The sequence below is a fragment of the Micrasema longulum genome, unplaced genomic scaffold (genome assembly GCF_059751315.1).
Source record: "Micrasema longulum isolate JH-2025_06_02 unplaced genomic scaffold, ASM5975131v1 h1tg001395l, whole genome shotgun sequence".
Lineage (NCBI taxonomy): Eukaryota > Metazoa > Arthropoda > Insecta > Trichoptera > Brachycentridae > Micrasema > Micrasema longulum.
Genome location: NW_028278581.1, coordinates 202466 through 225464, shown reverse-complemented (window position 1 = coordinate 225464; position 22999 = coordinate 202466). Strand labels below are relative to the sequence as shown.

At 31.8% G+C, this 22999-nt stretch overlaps 1 protein-coding gene across 1 annotated transcript in view; it reads right to left on the bottom strand.

The window, feature by feature from the left end:
• Window positions 1-22116, bottom strand: part of LOC148275545 (choline/ethanolamine transporter flvcr2a-like) — a 132411-nt gene extending 110295 nt beyond the window's left edge. Inside the window, exon 1 of the mRNA XM_088235557.1 lies at window positions 22034-22116. The gene's annotated coding sequence lies outside the window, so the exon portion shown is untranslated. The remainder of the gene's footprint in view (window positions 1-22033) is intronic.
• Between the last annotated feature and the right edge of the window lie 883 nt (window positions 22117-22999).

The following is a 22999-nucleotide window of genomic DNA, read 5'->3' as shown; positions in this document are numbered from 1 at the left end:
GTTTCAATCAAGTGTTTGATAATGTTTCATCATCATCATCAGTGGCGCTACAGCCCGTTGTGGGCCCTGGCCTCCTCCAGAATTTGTCTCCATTCGTCCCTGCACCCCGTGGCTCTTCTCCAGTTCGTCAGGTCAATCGCTCCTATGTCACTTTCCACATTATCCAGCCATCTTAATTTTGGTCTGCCTCTGCTTTGTCTGCCTTCCGGAGTGGTATAAATAATATTTTTTGGGGTGCGGTTATCATTCATTCTGTGCTCATGACCCAACCATTGTAATATTCTTATTTTGATGAATTGTGCGATGTTGGGTTCGCCATACAGTGCCTCTAATTCATGAATCAACCGTCTTCTCCACCCTCCGTTTTGGTTGACAGCACCAAATATCTTCCTAAGTATTTTTCTTTCGAATACTAATACCATATTTTCATCTCTTTTAGTCATAACCCAGCATTCGGCACCATATGTAATGACCGGTCTGAGGAGAGTTTTGTAAATAATGGTCTTAGTTTTTCTCGTGAGCAATTTGGATCCCAGATGTTTAAACAAGCCATAATAACATCTGCCAATAGCCGTGCTCTAATCTCGGTACTATAATTGTTATCATTAGTCATTACAGTACCTAAACATTTAAAGGAATTGAAATTGTCTATGTGGTGTGACCTAACGTCAATTGCCTGTTGTACATAGTTTATTTGTGACTTTCTTGCAAACATATATTTAATCTTAGATGTATTAATTTTAAGACCCATGTCATTTGCAGCCATTTCAAGCTTTAAGAAATCATCTTTTAATATCGGGACAGTTCTGGAGATTAAGTCTAGGTCATCAGCATAGGCTAATATCTGGGTGGTCTTTCTAAAAATAGTTTGCCACCACCCATTAACCCTCGGTGGTGGCGTAGTGAAGCATGTGTCTAACCTGCATGTCGATTTTATATTTTTGCAAATCTACTATGGTGAAGGTGTCTAGTGGTATTTGCATGTTGGTGTAATGTTGTTGTCCTGACGAAGAGACGGGTTACGTCTCAAAACCGGTAGACAGATAAGTCGGTAAGTGGTTTTATACAAATTTTATTAACATAATATTAATTACGGTTTCGACTAAAAAACTTGATTTAATAACTTAAATTCGTCTTCTTATCCAGGAAAGAAAATAGGCTCTTACAATTACGTATTTAAATTCAAAATCAGGAGATTCCGTGTATTTTTCCATTTAACCTCGATATTTAATAAAAATAAAAACGTTTGTTTGCTTTAATGAGCGTACATTGCAGTTCTGACTGAGATACAATATTGTTTGTGAATGGTGATTATGCAGAAGACGTGCCATAAATTGATTGGCATGTTTGGTATGGAATAAACGTGTTGATTAATGTTGATTAAGGCGCTAGACAATGCGATATCACCTTGAATTGTGCAATTTTGATGCATTTACTCAAATTCTTTAGAACAATAAACAGTGCTTTATTCATTGAGTTCTTTATTGTTTACTTTTTATTAAAAACACTTGACTAACTTACTACTCGCTTATGTACTACTTGCAAACCCGGTAAAATCCTTTTTTTTTTTAATTTGATCAAATTAAAAAAAAATGTTACAATACTTACCTTTAATTTTTTTTTAGCTAAATTTGTTGAAAAAGTATGATTTTTTTAAATGACAAAAGCATCATTTTTTCAAAAAACAGTAGTAAAATAAAAATAATAATCTTATTCATGACAAACTTTGCAATACTGAAGTAGAGGTTGCCATGTTTGCAACGAAACCGTTAATTTTAAAGTCAAATCTTACAAATTAAGCCGTATTTTTAACTGACAATGTTTAAATTATTAACAATATTTTGAGTTTGTCCAAATTATTATTTATTTTTTCTCTTATAATGCTCCTTATATTTAAGTAAGTAGTAATTATTATTAAACAACTATGTAGTGCTTTCATATAATTTAATGTAAATAATCTTTACCGGCAAGCCATATAAGTTGGCTTGGTGAGTCCTGTAAAAAAAAAATGATGGAAAAAATATTAAAAATGTAATATTGTTTGTAAATAATAAATAAAAATAAAAAAAAGGAAAAAAAAAAGCTCTCCAGGGAGTTGAATCTAATCCTTGTCTACAAATATTTGGACAAACTCAAAATATTGTTGATAAATCCACCTGGTCCATCAAGAAGTATAGAAATTGAAAAAATAACATTTTCAGGCGTTGCCTAGTATGTTGGTGAAATAATTCAATTAGATGAATCTCACCCGCATAAATAAAGGTTTCAGCTCTTTCACTTCACAAACATCAACAGATCAAAGAATTGAAGGAATAAAGATGTTCAAATATAAGCAGAATGGTGAATACACACTGAGTAAAGTGGCCACTTAAACCAGCCAATGACAGTCATAAGCCCTGTAAATGCCTAGACTTATATATTACCTTCTCTTAAATGTTTCTTATCTCTGTTATAATATGTTTGTTAAAATTATTGTAAAAAATTGTATTCTGAGTAAGTTTCAATTAATATCTGACTTTTTTTGAATTGTGGATTTTGCCAGGTTTGCAAGTAGTACCCTCTTATGTGTGTTTTTATTATTTGAATCATTGTCATTAAAAATTGAATAATTTCAAACTTAAAATTCATAAATAAGGCTTAGAATTCCAACTGTCATTGTAACCCAGATCTTATTTGTTAACGATTTTGAAAAAATGATCAGAAAAACCGAAATTTAATTTTTAAATAATATAAATGGGGGTTAAACTTCATACCGGCCATGCGCTCTGTAGCAGCAAGACATGATGGAATCTAGCTCTTATATTTTATCTTTTATTGAATAAAATTATAATTTTTAACGAGGAACTTTAATCCTAACCGTCAATGCGCTATGTAGCTGCAAGATGTGTTTGGATATTGTAAAGCGCCCTTGAGGTGACTTTCACAAAAATGGCGCTATATACATTATCCACAATAATAGTTGCTGCTTCAATAGGTGAATGTTAGCAACTATTTAAATGCCTTAATTTAGTAAATGGGGTCTAGAATTCCAACCGTCCATGCGCTCAGTAGCTGCAAGACTTGTTTTAATCTAACTTCTTTTTTGATAAATTTGTTTTTTAGTTAGTTTTTTAAAAAATCATTTAAACTCTTAACTTCATTGTCACATAAAATGAAAATAAAAAATGCAAATAGGGGCTAGATTACTTAACGTCCACACACTCTGTAGCTGCAAGACGTGCTGTAATCTAGCTCTATATATCAGAATTGTAATATACATAATTGGCGACGAGAAACTAGAACCCCAATCGTCCATGCGCTCTATAGCTGCAAGGCGTGCTGGGATATTTATTTATTGTACAGCGCCCTTAAAGTGATTTTATTTAGTATATTTTTTTAGTGATCCTGTCATCCCGTGTAGGCTGAATTCGTTCTCTTGTCGGCTTTGTGATGTAATGGTGAGCGCGTTTGCCTACCATGCAAGGGATCTTGGGTTCGATTCCCAACATGGTTGAAATGCGTTATTTATTGAAAAATGTGTTTTTGCTCTCAAATATATTATAATCTCTGGAGCGAAAGACTGATAATCTTACCTTCGTGTAACAAAAATGATCAAGAGAAACTGCAATTGGTATACCAATTCAGTGTTCTATGCACTATTAGGTGCGGAAAGGGAAGAATGTTGATGATTTGTTATCTAGAACAATTTTTTGAGGGTATTAGAAGCAAACTTTCACTACCAGAATCGGAAAATAAGGTAATAATGCCAAAATTAACTATATATAAAAACCGACCTACCTAAACAATAGCGTAATTAAAAACCATCTGTAAATCTTGCAAAAACAGATTTTAGTTCTTCTACTTGATACCGCAAACAAATCATTCTCCATTGAGTCAGTGAAGCATAATTAGAAATCTCACAATTATTTTTTCAAAGTTTTTCGCAAATGCCTCAGTAACTCTTTCAATGGAGATTCCTAAGTTTGTTTCTTTTATCATCATTTAAACAGTTAATCAACCCTTAGTCACTTAAAATTTCAAATTCGGTACTTTTAGTATAATAGTTTAGATTTTAATTAATGTTTATTTACAATTTTTTTTTTTACATTTGTTACATTTTTTTAAATAATATATTTTACTTTCATTATTTATAAAGTCGAAAAAATCCCTCATGGACATAGCTTGTGCGTTGGTATACTAAATCTAGAATACAATTTGAAATCTATGGTATAGATGCATTAAAAAAAAAAAAAAAAAAAAATTAAAGTTTAATTCTTAATTATTTTTTTAAAATATGAGTAAGTAGAAAATATTAAACAGAAAAAAAAAAAGTAGATGTAGAATAAAAATTGACAAATTAAAGTTAGATAATTTAATTCAGAATAAACACGAAAGCAAATATAAAGTTTACCTGGAAGAGAAAACATTTACATTTATAGTTTTAAAAAACAAACAAATCATCACGCCGTTTCACCGTAGGCGTGAGCAGAGAGGATAGAACGCTATATCATTCTGTCTTTGCATACAAATCTCGCTTCCTCTACATTCATACATCTTCTCATGCAAGCACGCCGATTATTCCTTTTCTAGACATGTTTGTCTTCAACTATTTGATGGACTTGATCATGCCATGTATTTCTCGGTCTTTTTTGTTTTCTGCATCCATCATTATTCGCATTTTAGATCCTTTTAGCCGTTTTTTTGCTGTCCGTTCGCTCTGCATGTCCAAACCAACGCAGCACCGCTTTCTTGATTTTGTCGATAATGCATGTTAAGCCTTACATTATGTACGGGTCTCAACATTTATGCATCCATCGTATATATTTTACCACACATTCACCTGAGAGATCGCATTTTGACAGCAGTCAACCTACTTTCATCCCTGTTTTTCCAAGTCCATACGTCAACCTTCTTTCATCCCTGTTTTTCCAAGTCCATACTTCGCTCTCATACATCAGGGTCGGGACCCGGTCTCCGTTTTGAACTGCTAATTTTGCCTCTTGCGACAGACATTTGTTTGCCAAGGTTGATTTAAGTGAACCGTTCACTATGTTCCCGGCACTCACCCTCCTTTCAATATCTGTCTTCATAGTTCATGGACCTCGACATGTGCACTTGTCATTCATCGTCCTACCACACATTCGCCCGAGGGATCGCATTTCGACAGCATTTAACCTACTTTCATCATTATTTTCCCAATTCCATACTTCGCTTCTATACATTATAGTAGGCACTAGAACTCCATTGTGAACAGCAAGTTTTGTCTTCTGCAATAAACAAATTGCGTTTTGACCCAGTTTATAAATTAATTACATATTATAAGGTGAGAGGCTAAAATGGTAATTTTCCGAAGTGTCTTTAAAGTAGGAGTAATACAGTTAAGGAGCAAGGGCATTTGCATGCCTCTGTCCTAGTGTTATTTTACAAAATGGTATCGCCAACACTTGATTTCTTCTTTAAATGGCGGTTTGAGTTTTGAGGGAACAAGTGCAGACGATTTACAACATACGAGGTATGGCAGAAAATTAATGAGACTTGCATCACTGCAAGCGATCTGGCAACACTGCGTTGTTACCCTTTATAGAGCACGTGTATCAGTAACCTGCCATAGCCCAGTGCGAGTTACGCTATACGCCTCAGCCCCCCTATTCACCTAACCTCAGTCTCTGTGACTTCATCTTTTTCCCTTAACTGAAAAATATCCTCAAAAGACGTCATTTCGGGACTTAAGAAAATATTTCTTTATTCACATTTTAGTCAAGATTGAAATGTCACTATCTAAATATTTAAGTTGTTCCTTTATCCTTCTTCTTTCCTTCCCATCTCCTCTCCTCTCTTCATAAATTAATGTTTATTTTTATATTTTTCAGTTTCATAATCTTTGTTTTGAATTTTGTATAAAACTTGAAGATTTAATATGTCCATGTACTTGTAAATTTTAAACTGAACGGTTTAGGTAGGTAGGAAGAAATTGCCTTAAGGTAATATATCCGCCCTTATATGAAGGTAAATTGTATATGTATATAAAGTGTAAAATAAATAAATAACATGTGTTTTAAAGACTTTAATTTTTAAACGTCTGTGCATTGAGTTTTAAGTTACTGTATTTCTCAATAATGTTTAAGGAAGTCATTTATGTTCAACTTCAAAGGTAATGAAGATAATGGTGGCTCTTCATTCTTCTTAAATTGTTATATCAATAAAAAATGCAATTGTTTAACTGTATTAACTATTTTTTTTAATAATCATTTGCAATCAGACTATTTTCAGAGTTTGGCAAACGTTAAAAGGGATATATATTGTACTAGCTGACCCGACAGACGTTGTCTTGCCCGAACGTTGGCTTGTCTTGGAAAAAGACTTTTCATTGATACGTAGGTACCTAGATACTTGTTTGTGATTTAATTCCAAAATTAAAAATTTCAATTTTAAAAATATATTTTATTTAAGTAGGTACTTGTTTATGGTTGAATTCCAAAACATAAAATAAATATTTTTTCAAATATGGCATTCTTTTTGCAAACTTCAAGTTCCGGTCGTCTCACCAACAAAGGGGTGTATTAATGCAGGAATACGATTTTTTTAAATGTATTGAATTTAATGTTATTTTAGTATCAACAAAAATCCAATATAATGAATTAAATGGGTAGAAACTGTAAGGAATTTAAGGAAAGAATCTGATTGAGATCCACAAAACACAAATGTTGTTTGTAAACATTCAAAAACAAACTTTTTTTATACACAAAAAACAACATCTTTCCATTTTTATGCAAATGCAATCTCCTTGAATACAACCCTGGTTGATCGATGAGTCAAACATTTATGCTCCTAACTTATGTTTTACATAATCGATTTAAGATTAAAATATCTACGAACACGCACAACGCAAAGATCTATATTTCTCTGAAACTTGCACGTAAATCTGTTAAGCCGTTTAGGAGTACGGTGACATCACACGTACAGAGGAATTATATATAAAAAGAAGATATGTATTTAAAGTGTTAAATAAATAAATAATAAATTAAAAAGCATAATTAACATTATTAGTTTTTGTACTAAAAGGGAGTTTAATATAACAATTTTACTTTTAAAAGGTGGGTTTTTTGACGTTTTGTTCCGTATAAAATAATAAATGAATCGTTAATATTTGGATGACTTGCATATTTTGGCGTGTAGTCATGAACTACGGAACAACTTAATGAATCTATCCATAGTCGGTTCCGGCGCACGCAATACAGATTTAATCATGCAATCAAAATCCCCCCTTGCACGATGAATATTAATAATTTATTTACCAACTTATTCAAATAATTTTTATACCCCTTAATGTTTATACTCGTGGACTCAGAAAAAATTAAAATCAGTTCCTTGGTTATCATTAAACTTACTATATTTTCTAGGCAAATCCAGTCAGAATGATCAGACTAAGACTAACAAACTTTAACATAATGTGTAAAAAAACTCACTTGACTCACATAATGAGTCAAGTGAGACGGCGGAATCCTTGGCAACGAAAAGGCTGACAAAAAGACTCGGAAGGCTACGCTTAAGAAAACAGCCCCCGATTTCGCTGATTTTTCGCTCAGTTTAGCCAAAAGAAAAATAAGAAGCAGGACCCTTCAACTCTGGAACGATCGCTATTTGAGTGAGACAATCAGGTGAGTAAAATGTTTTTCCCTATAATTTTTCATGCCTATTATTTCAGAAAAATGCAGAATGCTGGCTTCGAGCTCACCCAGATGCTTACGGGTCATGGTGGGTTCATGAGCTACCTGCGTCGCTTCAAGCTCTTAGAGATTGACAGCTGCCCATGCGAAGATGAAACTCCTCAAGATGTCCCTCACCTGTTGATGCATTGCCCCTTTTTCAGCTTTCAACTACAACAACTGGAGGCGCGATGCAGAGGCCAGGGTGAAGATCTATGCAACATCTCATCGGTGATAGGTAACAAAGAACTCACACGAGAGGTAGAATCATACATGATAAATATAGCGCAGGAAATTGGTAAAAAAAAAGTAAGGAACAAAATGCCAAACACTCCTCTGGTGGAATGGAAGGCCTGTTGGCTACAGTTATCGAGCTCTTTGAGAGTTTTAAGTGGTTTCCTCTCCACGTGAGCAAATGCTGAGAAGTTCCTGATTAGCCCACATTATTTTTTTCCCCTGATCCCAATGGTTTAGATAAATTTTAAGATATTCAATTGCAGAAAAATCTACTTTTTTAAATATAAACCTTGTATATTATAAGCAAGGTAAATAATAAAGCAACTCCCATATAAAAAAATAAAAAACTCACTGTGTGATTGGGTGAGTTGACCTTAGGTCACCATTGTGGGGAATTTATAATTTATTTATTAATTTGATAATATCGCTGCCCTACTTTTTGTATGTTCAATATACCATTTTTAGAAAATTGAGTTTATGAATGTTCATTATTTTATATTTCGTCCATGTAGCTTAAGAATTATTACTTTTTCTTTTATGAAATAGTATTTTCAGTTTTTTTTAGTGCCACTCTCCACTTACTAATTTTACTAATTTGTCTTAAAAAACCAATTAAATGTCTTTTGTGAAATTGGCAAAATGGTAAATTGAACGTTTAATAATAATATGTATTTCTTGTCATTTTTATATTCTTTTTAGTTATAGGTATATAGGAATATGTATTTTTTTTTTTACTTTTTATTTTATTTATTCAAATTTAAACAAACATTGACCATATTTAGATTGCGCCAAACTAATAATAACATAAAAGTTTTTTGGCGTCTTTCTAATTCAAATAACAGGAAATAGTTATTAAAAAACAAACAAACACAAAAATAAATCTAAAATACTCAATATATTAAAAATAATACTAAAATATAAAATATCCAAAAAATATACTAAAAAATATCCTAAAAAATATACCTAAAATATAAAAGGAAAGAAAGTTTACATGTTTTTACACTTAACAGTTTAGATTTTTATGAGGAAGTTCTTTAATTGTCTGCTGTCCAATATCTTCATGTACTAAATGCTTTATTTTATTTCTTACTTTTTACATTTTATTTATGTACCATACTTGCAAAAGCCCTCCGGGCGTTTATGTAAATTAAATAAATAAATTTTGTATTTTTTCTTTAGTGAGAGGGATTTGAGTAGGAAACTCTTTGATGATTTCATGAATGTTTGAGTTTACTGTTTACCATATTGATGTGCCATATATATAAATGCATTTTTTTTAAAAATATTTTTTCTGTTTCTGATCCTATATTTGTGGTGATATACTCACTTGTCTGTGTCAACTAATTGCTAGTCCCATCTCAACACAGGACTATTAGTTCCGTGGAGTTGGGACTTATGTCTCAAATAATGTATAACAAACTTATGTTTCAATGACCCGTCTTTGTCGTATTGTTAACTCAAGACAAGATCTAGACTTTTTTGGTTTAAGCTTACAACGATTTAAACGAGCACTAAATAAATATTCCAGATCTTGTCTTGATGTCCCTTTTGTTTGTCAATGCTTCTATTTTTTTAATGATTTAAACTTTTCTTTCAATATAATATTAAAACCATATCAATTGTATACTTGGACAATGTCCGTTTATAAATAAATAAATAAATTATGTATGTAAAAAAAAAACATTTTTTTAATATAAATTGTTTCATATGGAGCTATGAACATCCAAAAACCCATTAAGGCGCCCAGTTTTATCTGTGGTCATCGGACGTAGGTTTACAAAAATGATAAATAATTTTAATAAACGGAAAAAATACTAACATAGAAAATTTCAGTTTCCTACTTTTTCTAAAAAAAATACAAAATCGGTTCAGTTTTGGGGTGCAGAAAACAAGACAACGCGACGAGTTTTGCATAATCAGTCCGTCGCGCAGTTGCCTTTTTTGCACAATATCGTGAAGGCATCTGCTAGAGAGTGGCAGAAAAAGTAGGTACAAATACCTATTCATCAAGTTTCGCTGCCCCCGTATTACCTCTGAAACATTAGATTTCATGACGGTTTATGCCATTCGTGCGAGTTTAGTCTAAATAATTTAGCTACAATTCCGCGTCGTGCCATACGGCAAGCAGAACCATTAATATTTTTAAAAAGAAACAGCTAGGAAATAAGTTTTTTAATCACAATAAATACGATTATGATTGTGGTATCATTCTTTTATGATTTGGTCGTTCTAATTATGGTGTTATCATTAACAAAATTAGTTTAAGGCCGACAAGCAAAATAATACAATGATAAGAAGTATTTTGTTAAACCTACCTTGAAGTTACCCGGGCACATTAAATTAAGTTAACTTTCTAAATTTATTTGAAACGTAAAATTCATTTATATATTGAAACCCTTATAGAACTTTTTGCATTTTATTATGCAGAAAGCAGCCAGTTTACAATTTTGAACAAAATGAGATATTAGAATTATTGGGTTCAATAAGGTAAATTCTATGTTCTGCTAAAAAAATCCAGACCGCTTTAATACTAAAAACTGTAATAATCACCTTTTGAAGATGTTGTCGATCACAAAAACGGCATCTCTCAATTTGGAAAAAACATCCACAGGATTAGAAAAATCTGACGGTACGTTGAAAATCATTAAAACTAATCAAATACATTATTATATTCTTGTTTGTAATATAAAAAAAAACTTGTGTGTTCATTGTTGTCAAATGTGTCAAAGCAAAAAACATTCCAACTGTTGTGTAAATTTGATTATTCACTCGTTTCATAAATATGCTATTATCTCAGTTTCACTTTTCTATGGCTGGCTGCTTTTTGTATAACTACGTTTAATTATAGGTCGACGATATTTCTAATTTGTCCAAATTTTAGTAGACAAGGACTGGATTCAATACCCTAAAGAGTTATTTTTCCCTTTTTCCCCTTGGTCTAGAACGTATTGATTTATTAATATTTATTTCTATATATACGCCCAATGGGCAGTTTTATGGACACATTTATACATAGAAAATTATTATAACAAAATTAGAAAGACTTATTAGGTTTTAGTAGACTTTGTGGGAGTGGAAGCGGGAGAGAGGTGTTTATAATTGAATTCGGTTCAGTGATCGTTTGAAAGAAGACAACTTGTTATCAAAGAAATCAAGACTGGTATGTTTGTTGGCAGACCTAAGAATTCTGGGCATAGGGGAATGAAAACCATAGTTAGTTCTATGGTTATCAGTATGAAAGAGTAAGTTTTGTCTGAGGTTTCTAGTTGGAATATTTAATTTTATCGAGCTCAGTAGTTCAGGCGCATCAAAAAGTAAGTTGAGAATTTTAAATAGGACTATAAGGTCGGATTTATTTCAAATGTCTTGAAGAGAAGATATATTCAAGGTAGTTTTTAACTCATTTCACGTTTATTGGTCTCTGGATAAGCCCAAGCTCTAGCCTATCTTTCTTAAAAATTGATGTTGAACTAGTTCAATATTCTTGATGTGAACATCATAATATGGAGACCAGATAACAGAAGAATATTCTAGGCGAACTAGGGAAAAGAAGAGAGTTTTAAGGGTTTTGATATATTTGAAGTCAGCTGTGCTTCTGTTAATAAATCCAAGAAGTTTTAAGGATTTATTGATAACGTGTTCAATATGAATAGTCATAGAAAGTTTAGTGTCAAGTATAATACCCAAATTTTGTATACTAGACACAGATGATAATATTTCATCGTTCAGTGAGTAGTCGTTTATGATTGGACTTTGCCGACGAAAAAATCTCATAACTTTGCACTTACTTAAGTTGGGATGTAGATTATTAGATGAGCACCAGGTGCTAAAAGACAATACGTCAGATTGTAATAGTGAATAATCGGAAGGGCTGTCAATCTGTTTGAGAATTTTAGTGTCATCAGCAAAGAGCCAAACCGATGAAGTAAAAAATGGATTTTTTATATCATTGATGTACAGATTAAATAGCAAAGGAGCATGGTGAGCACCCTGTAGTACACCTTGAGGTACATCGTATGTCCTGTTTGTGATGATAAACTGTGCTAGGATGATAGCATTCAGCTGTCCCTTCATCTTTCTAGCGACCTTCCTGGTTGACTTCTGATTCCGGGGTTTTCAGAATTAATGATTTTTGCAAGCCTCGTATCTTCCATGCTGTCCACATGGTCTATTCAAAAGCGCCTTCTGCTTCTTGCCAACCTCAATATGTCTTTAACAAAACAGACAGACCTTATCGTCTCATTTCTGATCACATCTTTAAAAGTTCTGTGTGCAACGGAGCGTAGAGTTCTCATTTTCGTTCCTCTAAGGAAATTTTTCGTCATGTTCGTGTTGGATCTCACTTTTGTCCCGTGCATCGTTATGAGTGAAATGTGATACATAATATGTCAATGGTATCCTATCAAAAAAATATAGATTTTAGAAGTATGGTTTGAAATACTAGTTTCCAAATGAATAATCATAAAATTATATTTGTAACCTAAAAGCTTGTTTGATTTCTTCCCTCCCCCCTTCCTGTTTATTGTCTACATGGTGAAGACAATTCTATCACTCTCTAGAGCACCAGAACGCCCCCAGGTGACACTCAAGGCCGGTTACTAGCGAAGCATCAACAAGCAGCAGACTTACCCAAAGACTACTGGTTGCAAACCAACTTTTCCACCACTCATACCTACTCAATTTGTAATTATTGAATAATTTTACCTCATCAAGCAAAAACAATAGTGGATATGTATATTTCGTGATCAGCAAAGTCCTCAGAAAAAGATGTCTTCTGACAGAGGCACCTGCAGTCAAAAGCCTCAGGCCCCAGACACGTCCCGTGACACCTGTTTGGTAAAGGATTAATTACCCTCACCTTCCCCTAGATTAGGAAAAAGACGGCACAGACATGAGTTCTGCACTTCGACCAACATGTGTGCATTCTTCCCGTATATCGGTTATTTACAGGTGTTGTAGGCCAGGAGGTTATCGGTCGAGATCAAGAAGCCCCCAACAAGTCCCACTCTTGAACCAGGTTGAATCGGGTTGTGGTCCTGTGTCTAGTATCTCGGATTTACGGACCAAAGGTCCGTGGTTCGAATCACACTCTACCCCAACTTGATTCCATTTTCTAATAGTGAGTTATTTACAACTCGTTGAAAATGGCCGTCAAAATGAAATATTTAGGTAAATCATAAGAACGCAAATATTTCTTTTTATCAACAAAAAAAATTGAAAAATCACCCACAAATGCAGAAAACGCCCTCAAGTTGCTCCTATTTGCCACTAGCTCGGTACACTAAGCAGGTCTTGATACATTGCTCAGACTACAAACCATCATGTCTTTCTCCATTTCCAGGAGTGGGCAGTCAGGAATTCACCGCAAGCACACGCTGCACAATGTACTAGACCCAAAACAAAAAGTTTTGGCCAGACTCGCCGTGTCCTGATCCTATCTTTTTAACTTGTTTTTCTGATTTCATACATCGCTTTTATTCATAGGAGCCTTTTTTATTGATCAAAAAACCATTCGTATTTTGATTATTTTGTTAGTTATTTATTTACGTTTATATCATAATTTATTTTGTTGAAAAGATGAGGCGTATGCATGTTGAAAAAAATAAAGGAATTTATAACAAGAGTTTAATTAAGGACATAACTAATATTCTTTTTTGTTGTTTTGAATGTTTGTTAATAGGTATAATTTCAAATTATTCAAATATTTCCAGATCCACAAACATCTCCGTCGTGAGTAATTAATATAGGTACGCGCTTACTAATTAGACTTAACATCAATCCAACTTCCCACCTATCAATTACATGCTTACATTATCAATATTTGTAATTAATCCAATGGGTAACGTCGATTCCACCCTTCAATCACATATAACTAATTCTAAGCGTTAAACACACGTCCATTCAATTAATGTTTTACTAAACCTGCACGATAACATAGTGTATTATAATATAATTTATATTTCAAAACGGAGTGAGCAATGTCAAACGTAGACTGACTTAACTGACTTAACAAGAGCAGGAACACTGCACATTGACGTAAAAATACTTATCACTGAGGAAGTTCGATGTTTTTTTTAATGTATTTGTTAATAAGACTTATAAACTAAGCTTATATATTAATATATTTCAACAAAAATTAGGATTTTTTTTAAAAGGTTGCATAGAAGTCTAGGCAGTTGAGTGGCCACTTTACACAGTGTCCAACATTCATTATTCTGCCCATAGTTTTTTTTTTTTTTAAGTTTTATTTATTTTGACAAATCAGTAACATACATAATTGTATTTTTGTTCCCGCAAAGCCGAAGTTTGTCTGCGGGTTACATTCCTTTTTTCTTTTTAATTTATAAGTAAGAACATAGTTTAATAATAAATTAATAATAGCTGAACATCCGTATTCATCCAATTTTTTTTTCTTTGATGTTTGTGAAGTCAAAGAGCAAAAACCTTTCTTTATGCGGGTGAGATTTATTTAATTGAATTATTTCGCCTACATACTATGCGTCGCGAGGCCTGAAAGTCATAAGGGCTATAAATGCTTAGATTTCTATGCTACCTTCTCTAAAATGTTATTCTCCTCTGTTGTAATATGTAAATATTAACAGCTCCCCGCTGAGTTGAATCCAGCTCATGTCGACAAAAATTAGTACGAACTCAAAATATTTATTTTTACGAACTTATCATATTATCTGCGCTATGATTTTGTCAAGTTTGTATGTTTTAAAATTACTCCGAGTGTGACGTCACAAGTTCTCTCCTGTGAATTCTGCTGATTAGTGTGTTGGCTTTCCGTAAACCGGAAATCTTTCACAAAACTCTATCATTGGTCGATTTAGAAGAACTAGTGACCTCGCTTCGTTGAAATAGATTGTTTGTATTAATTTATCCAGTAATTTTCATGAAACTTCACTGTACAACAGGGAATTTTCACCCTTTTCTGGCAATTTTAAATATACAAGGGTATGTGAAATTCTCTCGAGTAAAATATTTTTTTTTACTGTTTATTAGTGGCGTATATTTTTTTTTCGAGCTTGCAATGTCGAGGTGAAGAATGATTTTTCGTTGGCGGTTAGTTTTCTTTATTTCTGAGAAGTTTTCTGGCAAACAAATAATTGTGTACAATTCAGAATAAACCGTTTTACGTTGCACCAAAATTAACTCATCTTGAATCACCCATACCGTCAACTGCTGTTAGTTTTCGGGCTCATACGAATATATCTAAGATTTTTTACCGGTCACTATGTTACAGACCAGTTTTGAAGCACCGCGATCATATTTTTTGAGCATTTCTTGCGACCATTTAACATGAGCCTTTTTTTGAGCGATTGTCAAATAATGTGGAATCCAACGTAAACAAATGTTTTTGACGCCCGAACGTTCATTTAATATTAAATACTATACACTTATGTCCAAGGACACTTAAATCTCACGATAAGTCAAATGGCGATCTTTCAATATCAGTTGATGCACAGCATCAATGTTTTTCGGAACAACAACCGGTTTTGGACGACCGTCGCGAAATTCGTCCTTGCGCAAATTGCGGTCACCATTGAATTTCATAAACCATTGATAAATATTGGATCTTGATGGTGTTTTATTGTCAAAGTAGAATTAAATTCAGATTTAATCTACTTCGAAAGTTGTAAAGAATAATCACACGAAAATGTTCACGTTTTAATTCCATTTTTGTACAGATGACTCTAGGCTTGACCAAGTTTTTTTAAATATGTTATTATAATATAATATGTGAAAAAAAAACTACTTATGTCATATCATTATTACCGCACCATTATTTGAATCCTTTAGTCTATAAATCAATGTATTAGCACACCACATACAACAAAGGCACTTTATTCATTTTTATTCTATTAGATCAAATTTCGTATCTTGTTATTAAAGATTTTATTATTTTTAGAGTTTTTTTTAAGCAGTTTCAAACGCTTTGCTAGTTTTATTTTTGATAAGAATTTGAGTAAGATTTTAATATTTTTAAACATAATTTAATTTTTATCAGAAATACATTTTTAAAAAATCTCTATTATCTTCAGATATTGCTAATAATTAAAATAAAACTCTAAATGTAAGCTAAGATCTAAAAAAAATAAGTAAACGCTGCCTACCTCAGAACGGCTATTTACAAATACCTAGTGAGGATAGACAGTGTCTAACATGTTTGCATACAAATTTATTAGTTTTCATATTTGCATTAGATACCTTTGACACTATTTTTCAAACTGATCATATTATAAACTTGTATTATTTCGAATAATAAACGTCGTTTTTGTCACTGAACTTATTTAAATTTTCACGTAATGGGGATCAAACTTACATATGCGTTAGGTGTCACTCCAGGGACAATTAATGTTTTTTTTATTTATTTAAACACCCAAAAGGCTTTTACATAACAGGTATAATATTCAACAACAAGCGTTTCATGAAATGAAAAGACAATATGTAGGATATGTATCTAATAAACAGTTTTTTTATAGATATATATTACATGTATATATAAATAAAGATTTAATATAACATTAAAGTCTACTTTACTACATAAATACATACACAATTGAATGTTTGAAAAATTATAACAGTTTCCGGCAAAAAAACTACAGGAGTTATTATTTAAGTGTAGGTAAGTAAAATAGAAAATGTCGAAGTTATTTTTACAGCATTCGATTAATGCATATTATTTTAATTGTACCACGTAAGAATTGATAATCGAAAAACTGATAATGTAAAATGAAACACGACTTTTTTTCCATACTCGTTTCTGAACCGGTGTAGTCCGACGATTGGAGAATTTAAAAAATAGTTCTATCTACCAGACACCAGTACAAAGGTTGACTGCAAGAAATAATTAAATGACAGTAAATTTTTAAGCGGGTTGTGGTCCTGAGGCTAGTCTCGCGGACTCATGGATCAGAGGTCCGAGTTTCGCAGCGTTTGCACCCCGCTCTACCACAACTTGAATCCTATTTGTTAATAGTGAGTCATTAACAACTTGTTGAAAATGGCCCCAAAATGAAAAATTTACGTAAATCATAAAAACGCAAATGTTTTACTATTAAAAAAAAAAAAAAAAATCATAAGATACGTATTATAAATAAATGTCGTAAAGTCTAATTTGAGGCATGGGCACACAGAGATTGGGCTTTAAGAAGGGGGATATTAAAATTTCAAAGCTCCTCTCTGGTTTAGGGCCCTGAATTTGTATTGTTTTATCATATTATCATAAATCGGGTTGTGGTCCTGTGGCTAGTGTCTCGGACTCACGGACCAAAGGTCCGTGGTTCGAATCCCACTCTACCCCAACTCGATTCCATTTTCTAATAGTGAGTTATTTACAACTCGTTGAAAATGGCCCTCAAAATTAAATATTTGGGTAAATCATAAGAACGCAAATATTTCTTTTTCAATAAAAAAAAAAAAAAAAAAAAAAATATTGCTGTGAATCATAAAATTTTACCAAATATTTCATGTTAACTCCAACAGAAATCGAACCCAGGACCACCGCACTCGATTTTTTTGAACAGGAATTTTACCGGTGAGTATTCATCGAGTCAAAAACACTAGTCTTAAGTCTAGTTCTACTCGTATATATATTATTGTATAGCATTGATTTTCAAAACCATTTCACATTTTATGTGTATTTTTTATAAATGATAATAAAAATTAAGTGTCTTGAATCTCATCCGATTCCAGATTTACGGCATTGATAAGTCACCAAGTGCTATGTATTAGGTAGGCCGATAGAATTATGTATTTGTTAGATGTAACGACGATCCTTTTGCTTGTAATCTGTGTGAGACCTTATATGTGACCATTAAAGTGATCTATCACAGAGAAGATGAAGGAAGAATTCCAAGAAAGATCATTCACATATACTAGAAAGGGAGTTCAATTTCTCTACCGCTGAATCTACTCGCAGTCTTGCCGTTTAATTAATAGTACAAAAATTCAAAAAATTACTGGCGAATTATGCCTTATTTTATTTGATTTATTTTTATTATTTTTTATAGGAGAGCCATCAAGGAATTATTAAATGATAAGATACATATTATAAATTTAATAAAGTCCGATTAGTAGCTTTCTCGTTATTGGTTACATAAAATTGTTTACAAAGAGTGTTACATAACTATAATATACTAGCGAACCCCAACAAACGTTGTTCTGCCCGAACGTTGATTTGCCTGCTATAACCTTAGAAAAGACATTCATTCATTAATAAGCTGGTACCTAGATACTTGTTTATGGTTAGATTCCAAAAATAAAAATTGATAATATTTAAATATTGAATTTAAGTAGGTACCTAAGTACTTGTTTATGGTTGAACATAAAGATAAATATTTTTTCAAATATGGCATTCTTTTTGCAAACGTCAAACTCTGGTCTTTTCACCAACAAATGGGTGTACATATGTAGGAATACGATTTTTTTAAATTTATTGAATTTTATTTTATTTTAGTATTACCAAAAATCCAGTTAAATAAATGGGTGGAAATTATAAAGAATTTAAAAAAAGAATCTTATTGAGATCCATAAAAAACAAATGCTGTTCGCAAACATTCAAATATAAACTTTTTAAATACGCCAAAGGCAAAATCTTTCCATTTTTTTGTAAATGCATTCATTTGAGGAAATGCGACCCCGGTAGATCGATGATTAAAATATTTATGCTCCTTACTTCTTTTTACATTTTAGATTGAACATTTTAATATCTACTAACACGCACAGCGCAAAGATCTATATTTCTCTGAAAATCGCACGTAAATCGGTTATAAAAAATATATTTAGCTTAAGAACGGGTATTTTTGTATCTAGTGAATTTGCTTGGATTATTTTCTTGCAATTTTTACATGTCAAGTACATATTTTGAGTTAAAACTGGTATTTTATTCAGTGAGTAAAATATTTTTTGTGATAAAACATAACATAACATGACACAAAATGTTTTCATATTTATGTTTTTATTATAAAAATTATTAGATGTTCTGCTAACAAAACTTTAAAGTTTAAAGGATTTATTATTCATAGCATCAATGTGTTCATTATTATTATTATTTTTACTATCGGAAACTTTATATACATTTACAATATATTTACATATAAGAGCTGGCATATTGCCTTAAGGCAATTTGTTCCTACCTACCCAAACCATTCAGTTTGAGAAAATTACAAGTACATGGACATATTCTAGAAAATTATACTGAATTTTAAAAAAAATATACAAAATTGACAAAAGAAAATATTAACACTATTCTATGAAGACGGAAAGGATCTCCCATCTGGGAAGGAAAGAAGAAGAAGAAGAAAGGAAAAACTCAAATATTTAGATAGTGATATTTCAATCTTGGTTTGAATGAAAATAAAGGTGAAACATTTAACATACTACTACCATCACGCTTTTTCCCCGTAGCGGAAAGCAGAGAGAATGGACTGCCACACACGTCTATCTTGGCATATATTCCTAGCTTCTTCCACATTCATACATCTTGTCATACATACCCTTCGGTTTCGTCTGCTTTCGACATGACGAGACTAAAGATTTTGGTTTATCTGATAATGCCACGTCTTCTTTGGTCGTCCTCGTCTCACGTTACCGTTAATTTTTGACATATTTACTTTTTTACCATTCTATCGTCGTCCATTTGTTCTACGTGACCAAACCATCTCAGAGACCCTTTTTTAATTGTATCAATCATACTTGACTCAGATTTACACTTTCGCCTAATTTGTAACTCTAAAATCCTCAATAGACCTGACAATATCTAAATAAATATTTTGGATTTTATAAACGATCAAAACAGGTTTTTTAACTTAACAAAATGATATTATTTGACATTGTTTAATAATGAAGTGTGGTGCATTCAAGATCATAAAATCAATACTTGAATGAAAATCTGTTGCATTTTACATATTTGTACGAATTTGCCGTTTGACTATGATTCTCCCACGACTTTCCAGCTAAACGTTATAATTACACGCCTTTCACTCGCTTCATGAAAATTCTGCTCAAAATTTGAGCGAGGAAGCCAACGTGTAATGTTGGTTCCTTTCGCAACACTAGGCAGTCCAAGGTGGTTCGTGGAAAGTTGGTTAATAATTGGTACAGTTAATTAAATTCAAATTAGATACGTTTGTGACGGCATATCATTCTCCAAATTATCTACGTTTATTTATTTTGGATAATATATGACAAAAGAAATAAAGAATAAAATATAATTAGTAAGCTTCAGAAACCTCATGAATTATTTATAAAATGCCACAAAGCAAGCCATATTAAGCTTAACTTTTTATTAACATTTGAGAAAATTTGAAATTTCTAAATTTATTGTAATATAAAGATTTAAAAAAATTAGAAAGGAATGTGGAAGTCCAGGCATGTAAAGATCTTATGACCTTATCATTAGCTGATTTCAGTGGCCACTATGTATATTTCCTTAGAGAGGGAAATATTCAACAGTGTTTGTCATCTGCTGCCTTTCTTCGCTTTTTTGACGAGTTATGTCCGCACGCATTTCAAATTGTTAAAAAGCGTTTTCGCTATTCACCGTTTAATAAAACTTTGTTTAAACTCGCACAACGCCGCAAACATTTAGCATCAATTCACTGCAAGTTTTTAATCATCCGCCGCCTATGATTACTATTGTAATTGGGGCCCTGAAGCGTAAGGCTAATCATTTTACCTTAGTGTAACAAAAATGGTTAAGAAATACTGCGATTGGTGTATCAATGCACTGTCCTATACACCATTAGGCGCGGAAAGGGATTAATGGTGAGGATTATAAGTACGAAATGTGTCTGTCAAGCTAAAATTTTTACTTTTTGTTGTTTTTATATTTGATTTTATTCATTTTTTTTTTTCATATTTTATAAAGTAATGTCTAGTAGGAGAAGAACCGTGCTAAGACAGACTAACACATATGTTTATTTATATATCTCCACAAACACACACACACACGTGTGCACCCTTATAAACATTCATACACATATACATATATACACACACAAATACATATATTCAAATATAAATATATTTATAAATATATTTTTATATACACATTTTATCCTTCTTTCATCTATTCCTTCCTTCTTTTTATTATAACCAAAATAAAAACAATATTTCGCACAAATCATAACTCCTAAACTTCCATATTATGTCCGCGTTTACGTTATGAACAGGTTTTTTGTCTATGTTGATATTATGAGAAAAAAATTGATATTTTAAATGATAATGACTATTTGTTTAAATTTTATGAACCCGCCCTTGGTTTATACGTTCAACCTCCTAAAAAGGATGGGACTCCGTTACGACCGATGTCGTAATTTCTTGTAATTTGTAATTTCTTAGTTTAAACCCAGAACTGGGGGTTGGAAGGTAAGGGATGATATTATTATTACGATGGGTAAAGATGGCGTTCAATCCATGGATGAAAACTCCTGAAAGCTTGCGTAATTTCAGCAAACTTAATGAAACTCTAAGACTGAACGCGATTTTTAAGTGGCACATAAAGTGACAGCTTCCTTATTTTAAAGGAAGAAAAATATGTGTTTTTTTTTAATTTGCCTAATATTTACTAAAAACGTGAACATTTTGAGTATGTCTAAATGTTTGTAGACATGGCTGGATTTTACTCGCTAGAGAGTTGTTAAGAGAATTTTAGAAAAATAACTAAAGAAGAAAGAGTATAAGAAACATATATGGTATACCAATGGATACGCATGTCAAAGACATTTACAAACTTACTGACATTCTCCCATTTGTGGTCAAACCGTATTATGAGATTGCAAAAACGATGTTTCAAGGCGTAAATAAAGTTTAAATAAATAAACTTTCTAACTAGTATATTTTTTTATTTTTTTATAAAGGAGTTGCTTTATTATTTACCTTGCTTATAAAATACAAGACTTTTATTTCAAAAAGTGGATTTTTAAAAAATTAAATATCTTAAAATACATCTTAACTATTGGGATCAGTAGGGATATATTCATGTGGACTAATCAGGAACTTCTCAGCATTTGCTAACAGGCTGTCCATTCTCACTAATATTGGCTATACCTTAAATCGTGACGTCCACCAGTATAATACGCGACAGAGTCAAAATATTCACGTACCTGGATCACGCACGACAAGGTATGGTCTAAGTCAAAGGTCTCTGCTGTATCTTGCTTGTAGTGAGTACAACAGGCTACCGGAGTCCTATAAAATGCCAAAAAATGACTATAAAAAATAACTACTTGAGGAGGTACGTGGAAGGTGAAATTTAGTTTTAAGTTCAGCTTTTTCTTCGGACATTTCTTTCTTACTAAATGTAAATGTTTAATATTTATTTTTATTGAGATTTGTTTTAATTTTTTTGTATTATATACTTAACTTGCTATCTCATTTTAATTTTATGTACATATTATTACTTGTTACAATATTATTATTATTTCCATATCCTAATTTAAATATTGTTCTGTCGAAATAAGTTTTTTGTAACTCCGAGGAGTACAAAAAAAAATTGTAATCCAAAAAAATAAAAAAAACTTCGCATTATTCCAACAGAAGCAATGTTACTAATTGAACCGTTTATTCTTAACAGATAGGTAAGTAAATATCTAAGGTAAATAATCTTAGATTAAGATCGTAAATTGGAGTTTATAGATCCCTAGAGAAACAAAAGCAAGAACTTACGTAAAAACACGGGAAATTGTATTTTCTGTCATGTTACAGACATTAAATTGAAAAATCTATTTATAATCTAATGTGAAATAACCAATATGAAACCCGGTCACTGGTAAAAAAATAATTTTAAAAAATATACAAATAAAAGTGGAAAAAAACTAAATACGTTTTTTTATTATTATAATTAAAATTCAGTTCCACCAAGAAATGTCAGTAGAAAAACTCAATGTAATATAAAATAATTTGAATAATACTCTTAATGCATACAAATACTTTCAAAAATACATTTTCTCTGTAATTCAATCAAACTGAAAATATTATTAATATTTAAAGCATTAACATGCATGTTTATTTATTTATTTATTTTCTTTTATTCAGGAAACATACAGTACAGTTTGAAAGTTTAATATTTT